Source organism: Equus asinus, chromosome 20 (genome assembly GCF_041296235.1).
Source record: "Equus asinus isolate D_3611 breed Donkey chromosome 20, EquAss-T2T_v2, whole genome shotgun sequence".
Taxonomy (NCBI): Eukaryota; Metazoa; Chordata; class Mammalia; order Perissodactyla; family Equidae; genus Equus; species Equus asinus.
In genome coordinates this window covers 89,288,015-89,295,520 of record NC_091809.1, presented here as the reverse complement: position 1 = coordinate 89,295,520, position 7,506 = coordinate 89,288,015, and the positions used below count along the sequence as shown (strand labels likewise).

At 38.5% G+C, this 7,506-nt stretch overlaps 1 pseudogene; it reads right to left on the bottom strand.

Moving 5' to 3' along the window:
- Window positions 1-1,935: 1,935 nt before the first annotated feature.
- On the bottom strand, window positions 1,936-2,950 carry LOC106828998 (olfactory receptor 52E5-like; annotated as a pseudogene).
- Between the last annotated feature and the right edge of the window lie 4,556 nt (window positions 2,951-7,506).

The following is a 7,506-nucleotide window of genomic DNA, read 5'->3' as shown; positions in this document are numbered from 1 at the left end:
CAAAGTTAAAATGCACTGTTGTCACCTTACAGTCTTACTTATAGGTGAACCACAAAGACTGAGACAGAGCTCTGAGCAGTGCACGTAGCCATCAACTTAGTGCAAAGATAGAATTATTGTGACCAGCTCACTGGTGTTCAGATCTTCCACTCTGCTTTGGTGTCCCAGGGTTTGTGGATTCAGATCCCAGGTGTGGACCTATACACAGCTCATCAAGACATGATGTGGTGGCATCCACATACAAAATCAAGAAAGATTGGCACAGGTATTAGCACATGGCCAATCTTCCTCAAGCAAAAAGAAGAGGTTTGGCAACAGATGTTAGCTCATGGCTAATCTTCCTCACTAAACAATAAAACAAAACGAAAAACAAAGAGAGAAGTAGTAATACTTGAAAATCAGAGGCAAAAAGGTTTGGAGAAGAAACAAGTAAATGCCCCCATGAGATTTGGCTCAAAGCAGGCAGATCTTAGTGGTTCACATTAATGCCCACCTCAAAGCATGTGTCAGGAAAGAGGAGGCAATGAATCACCAGGCAGCTGGAAGTAGGAGTGACTTCTAAAACTGCTGATTTCATGTGACAAAATCCAGAATGGGTGGTAAAGGAGGGAGGTGAAGAACACTATTTGCAGCCTCTGGATCAACTGCAGTGGCAGGAATGTGAATGCAACTTTACATTTTAAATCCTTCCTTAGAAATTGTGACAGGCTACTATCTTGAAGACCTGGTGACAGGACAGAGCTAACATTAACATAGGGAATGAGAAGATCTGACCAGTACAGGGGTAGGCTGTACAGATGCTGTCAGTGCCCTGTCCTTGTCCCTTCTGTGCTTTCCTTACACACAAATGTGTTTCTATTGCAAACACCTAGAACTCCGTCTAGGAAGGTCCTCTGGCTGTGGAAGCATGCTAGACTCATAGTTGGAGCAGGGCTGAAATGTCATGGGATTAAAGCCTAGAGAAGCAGTTTTCAAACAATGATGTACAGAAGTTATGGCAATATCTTTCTAGTTCTTTTGGTCATCACTTGGATCTGCCTTCTACCACAGTTCTATTCTGATTCATTCTAGTGGCCATTGCTTTAATAAAAGTCCTAGAAGCGGATTATGTTACATAAGACTCATGCATATATGATGGAGAGATATCTGAGATATTATTGGGGTCTCATTGGTCAAAATTTACCTGTATGGTTCTTGAGATATGTGTACCATTAGGGAGTACTCCAGAAACACCAGAGGTCAAACTTAGAATAATCTTAATTTTAGACATTACTTGCTGAGGAAATGAGATTATATTTCTAGTTATTTTCTCTTAGAAAGTTGCACAGACTTAAGTCACCTCAATGGAAAATTTTATGTATATAAATAACACATAACATAACTTGTTACACATGATTTATCTTCTGGCATTAAAGTTTCCATTTAACTTGTCAGCTTGCTCAGTGAACTGATTAATTCTCTTAGATTTCAAATTCAAAATTGTCTCATAGAAATTTAATAACAACCAATCTTATTAAATAAAGCCAACCTATGGCCACCTTTGGGAAGTTTAGTCAGTTGTGAAAAGTAAGGTTAAATCTTGTACACACAATACAGCCACATAATGGAGCAGTGACCATGCACATGTGGTGAGGGCAGGAAGATAATGGTTAACGTCTCTGGTACAGTTTTTTCAAGTTGGTTCAGAGAGTCAGTAGGGTTAAAACACAGGTGTAATGCAATAGTGCTTGAGAGTGTTTAGAATACAAACTCTACATTGTGCCTTGGTTTCTCTTTCTAGATGAATCCAACCACAAATGCACACACACACATATATATACACATGCATATTTATATTTATATGTATGTATCATAATATCATGTATGGAATCATGACTGGGGCAGCTGAGGAACAAACATCTTTAGGGTTAAGAATTCTTAGGACTTATCCCACAACTAGAAGGACCTGCAACTAAGATATACAACTGTGTACGGGGAGGGATGGGGGGTTGGGGAGATAAAGCAGAAAAAAAATATATAAAAAAAAAGAATTCTTAGCACTTACTCCCAGATCTGCTTTATCATGACCCAATAGATAATGGGATTTAGTGCAGGTGGAACAACCATAGAGATATTGGCTAGAAATATATGAATATAGCCAGGTATGTTATGGGTGGTGTACAAAGTGGTGGGTCAGAAAACAGAAACGTGCTCAGATGCAGAAGATGAGCATGACACAGATATGGGAGCCACAGGTGTTGAGAGCCATGAATCAGGCATTCTCTGATGGTAAATGGAACACTGTATAGAGTATCTTCACATAGAAGAAATGAATTATAATAAGGTCAATGAATCCCACAGAAACGGCAACCATCCCAAACAAATTATTGGCCCTGATACTGGTACAGGAAAGATGAGCAATGCCCATGCTCACAGGAGGTATGGGGGATGATACAGGCACTACAGAATGACAACAAGATGAAAAACACAAAAAGATAAAGAAGATTAAAGATCTCACTATCATGACTATATCTAGAATGGCCACCATCTTGTTGGTGAGGATCATGGTGTATCTCAGGAGATTGCAGATGACAACATAGTGGTCAATGGCTGTGACTGTCAGGATCCCAGACTCCAGGCCCATGCACAGATGAATCATAAACATTTTTTCAAGGCAGGCATCAGAAAGCATTTCCTTGAAATTGAACCAGAAGATGCCCAGCATTTTGGGGATAGTGGCAATGGACAGACTTAGGTCAGTGCAGCTCAACATTGCCAGGAAGTAAAACATGGGCTGATGGAGACTAGGCTCAGAATGAATTATAAAGAGGATTATAATGTTCCCCAGGAGGGCAATCAGATATACAGCACAAAAGGGGAAACTAATCCAGATGTGAACATTTTCCAGGCTTGGAATCTCCAAAAGGACAAGGGAGGAAGGATGGAAATGACTGGTGTTGTGATGGGACATCTTCATGATTGTTGGTCAATTTTTCCACGCTGTGTTAAGACTCCAGTCTCATTCATGCCATTCTTTCAGGTCATAGAGAGACATGGCATAAATTCTCTTCCTTAATATGCAGCAGAAGACACTGGGGTGGAAAGTGGTAAAATATTTTAAAAGGTCCCAAATACAGAACACACTAGATTCTTGGCATTTTGTTTTGCTGACCAAGATACATCCTAAACTTGATGCTCTGCTACAGTCCTAGGAATGGTGTAAAATGTGCTTACATTTTAGAGGAGCTTCTGTAATGTCAGAATGAAGAATGGATTTAAGGGTCAGGTTAGAGTTGGAAGCAAGCTGGATGAGGGATGATGCTAGCCTGATTTAAACAAATGGTAATGGAGATGGCAAGGTGATGGTATATAAAATAAATTGGCAGGGAACACTATTTGATGTGATTTGGGAGATGAAAGAGAGTAATAAGTCATGTTTAACTTCTAGGATTTTGTCTTGGGAAAATGGGTGAGTATCAGTGCTATTCACTGAGATATGGAACATAATAAGAGAGAATTTTATTTGTTTATTTTAGTTGATGAGTGTAGATGTTGACATCAGTTCTGAAATATGTAAATATAAAGTTCATATTGAATCAAGTAGAGATTCTCAGCAGGCAGAATATTAGTTAAGCTACCACTGTTGTTGAAGACCAGTATTTTTGGCATCAATCGGTTTATAAAGCACTAAAAATTCCATGTACATGACTCTAGGGACAGCAGGACCCCTATTGTGATTAAGACGCTACCATATTTTGTTCTTTTCCATGTTCAAAATGTTACTGAAAGTTCGGTGTGTGAACCCAATGCCAATCCAAATAACCAAGTAACGAGAACAGAGTCTTGAGTGGAAAGTAAAGGCTTTACTTTACCAGGCAGAGGGAGCAAAGCAAGGGCTAGTGCCTCAAGAATTTCTAGCTCCCTGTTTAAGAATTGGGTAGGGGGGCGGGCCTGGTGGCGCAGTGGTTAAGTTCGCATGTTCTGCTTCTCAGCGGCCTGGGGTTCACCAATTCGGATCCCAGGTGTGGACATGGCACCACTTGGCTAAAAGCCATGCTGTGGTAGGCATCCCACGTATAAAGTAGAGGAAGATGGGCCTGGATGTTAGCTCAGGGCCAGTCTTCCTTAGCAAAAAGAGGAGGATTGGCAGCAGATGTTAACTCAGGGTTAATCTTCCTCAAAAAAAAAAAAAAAAGAATTGAGTATGGATTTTTATTTGGGGGTTTTAGGTAGGGGAGGGGTGCATGTAGCTTTGGCTGATGTCTTCTTACCAGCCTTCTGCTGCATGCAGGGAGTGTGGAGATAAGGGATTCCTGGATGTCCTTGACTGTTTGTCTCCATAGTGGACTCTGAATTCCTCTGGAAAGCTTCAGTTTCTTGATATTCTATGGACATTAGTTTCACTGTAAAAGAGCGTCAAGGTCACATGATTAGCTAAAACTTTAGTGTGATCTCAGCCCCAGGCCACCTGGACTTTAACAATTTGCAATTTCTATTTGGTTCCAAAGCTCAGGGAGTCAGAGGTTAAAGAAACAGCTATTTATACATGACTGTAACTAAAGAAGCAGGGAACTGCGAATGCTTTTGGTATTAACCCCATATATACTGGGCTCATGGAAGGGGAACCAATATCAGGCTGATGATAACTAACAGCCAGTAACAAAAATATTTACAATCTCTGGAGAGCTATATTGGGATGAATATCATAACAGTGAATGAATCTCTCTGAGTTCTCAAAGGCTTCTCAGGTAAATAAAGAGGCAAGAGGTAGAGAAAGGAGTCTATCTCAGTGATGACAAATCAAATGTCTTCAGGGAAAAAAATCTCACAAATGTGTTATACAGTGAGTATGAATAATTTCTATATGTTTATGCTCTTGTCCATCAAACTGTATTAAAATTTATTATAAAATATTGAGTGGTTCAAACAAAATAATTAAGCAGGTTGGATGTTGTCTATAGGACTAGAGCATGGGCATATTTTAGTGTGCACATTATTCTGTCTAGCAAACCTGTTACATTCCTTTCCTTTGTAAGCTGCCATTCTAGAATGAGATGTAAATAAGCACTCAGCATTGGGCATTTAAAAGAGCCTGATTTTATTGGGGCTATACAGTACAAAGAAGAGTGTAGTGATGTCAACTACCCATATCACTCATGTCCTCTAAATTCCTCCCTTGATCTCAAAGTCTAGGTGTTGTCCCTTGGGATGGATGTCATTACACAGCAATTATGGTTGCCTCCTCTTATATCATGCCTTGACTGCTGTCTTTCACCCCTAGCAGTTCACCATGAATGGAAAATCTGAGAAGTCACACTCAGACCCTAAGTGTCACCTAAATAAGCAGAACATAAGACGACAAAAGTGTCAAACTCCTTATAATGTTATTCTCGCTCTCCTGCCATCATAGATGGGAATTTGCTGCTCACTACTTTCTCTGTCCCGAGGTTTTCACATCAGAAGCAGGAGTTTACATCTCACTGACATACATACTCCTAAAATCAATTTACTTCAAGGGAGATATAATTCTTAAAGATTTAAATGCTTTGTTTTGTATGTTAATGTAAAATTTAATCACACTGATATTTAAAACTTTTAGATGATCACTAATGACAGTCCAAGGCAAATTTGTTCATTTCACTTCCTTTTTTTTCCAGTGTATATTTGCTATCTATGAACGCTGATAGTTGCTTCTATTTTCTTACTTTTAGTATGTGAAATGAATCCCAAAGTAACTTTAGGCAATCTCTTTTATAGGTGCTACTATTATCAAAGCACAACATTTGAAAATTGGAAATAATGTTGCCCTTTAAGAGTTAAATAATCCAATGAATTCCATGGTTAGAATAGAGATATCCAAAGACAACTAAAGGGGGTAAACAATTCTCAGGGAAAAGGGACTTGAGTGTTACTTAATTGTACCTAGCTACAAAAATAAAAGAAAATCACACAGATGGGGAAGGGTTAGATAACCACATTATCACAAGAAAGAGAGCAAGGGATCACATATTAGCCCATGCTTGGGTATTGAGACTATACCGTCTTTGTGCTAAAGAAGCACTCTATTTAATGCAGGTATGCTGATGTACATTCTGCTTACTTAGTTATGTTCTGAGATGAAATTATTGAAGATCTTATTCTCATACAAATACTTAGTGAGCATCAGAGTTGCCCCTGATGAAAATATTCAGCTAGCAAAAATGGTGACTATGTGCAAAGACGCAGCTTTTAGTAGCCCCAGACATTTGAAATGATAACCTAGTTGAGTCCTTTCAGATTGGCTTGAAGCACGCTAATGCTTCCCAGACATGGATCTCAGCCAAGATGGCCGATTTCCAATGCTTAACACAGCATTTGGTACAGAGCGGCAGAGCTACTCCTTCTGAGCCTTCCAGTGTTGATAACTTTGTACAAATCTGTTTTCCTAAAAGCTCTAGAGATTGTTGAAATCCCTAAACAGTTTAGTTTTCCTGGGAAGTCTGTCAGCATACCCTGTTGTTTCCAAGCATGCCCCTCGTTTTATAGCTCCTGAAACATGCACTTGGTGATAAATGGGGTTTTCTTATGTATTTTCTTCTATAGAACTTAGAAATTACAGTCTTACTGACATCACACTGTCACTCATTTCCATTTGGATTACTCACTTCCCAGGCTAAGTGATATTTAGCAACCTCTCAGAAATGAAAACCTATACCGCAGCAGGAAAGTTCTCAAATAGCAGAAATTGTTAATGGATGATAGCAAAATTGAATGTTCTGGAGATTAAACATATTGGAAAAGAGTAGAGCGAACATAATTGAATTTATTTATTTATTTTTAAATGAGGAAGATTGGTCTTAAGCTAACATCTGTTGGCAATCTTCATCATTTTGTTTGACAAAGACTGTCCCTGAGCTAACGTCTGTGCCAATCTTCCTCTATTTTGTATATGGGACACCACCACTGCATGTCTTGATGAGCAGTGTGTAGGGCCATGCCTGGGATCTGAAACTGCAAGCCCCAGCCCACCCAAGTGGAGTGTGAGGACTTAACTACTACACGACCAGGCCGGTCTCTGAAAATACTTTTTTTCTATGGGTGTATCATAGCCTTTAAATATACAAATGCAAATATTCAGACTCTCAGATATAAGATTTTTATAATTAAAATATTGAATAAGAAATTAAATATTACAATTAAATATTAAAATAATTGAAGCAAGTTTTCAGCATATCCTTAAGTTATGATAACAAGATATCCATTTAATTAGATCAGTAACATATAGTTCTTAGGAGAACACAATATTGTTTTATTGGAAATACTGGATGTCTTGTGTCCTCTAAGTATTTCTGAGACATAAATGTTTCAAGTATTTATTCATTTAATATTTATTATTGATTTTGTAGCTGGTGTTGTTAGACTTATGAATAGCTAAGGTATATGTTAGTGATTTAAAAAAATGTTTTTTTCGTAATGATTACATTCTAAATTAGCAAGAAAGACAATAAGCATGCAAACATAATTAAATTACCCCAGACAATAACAAGT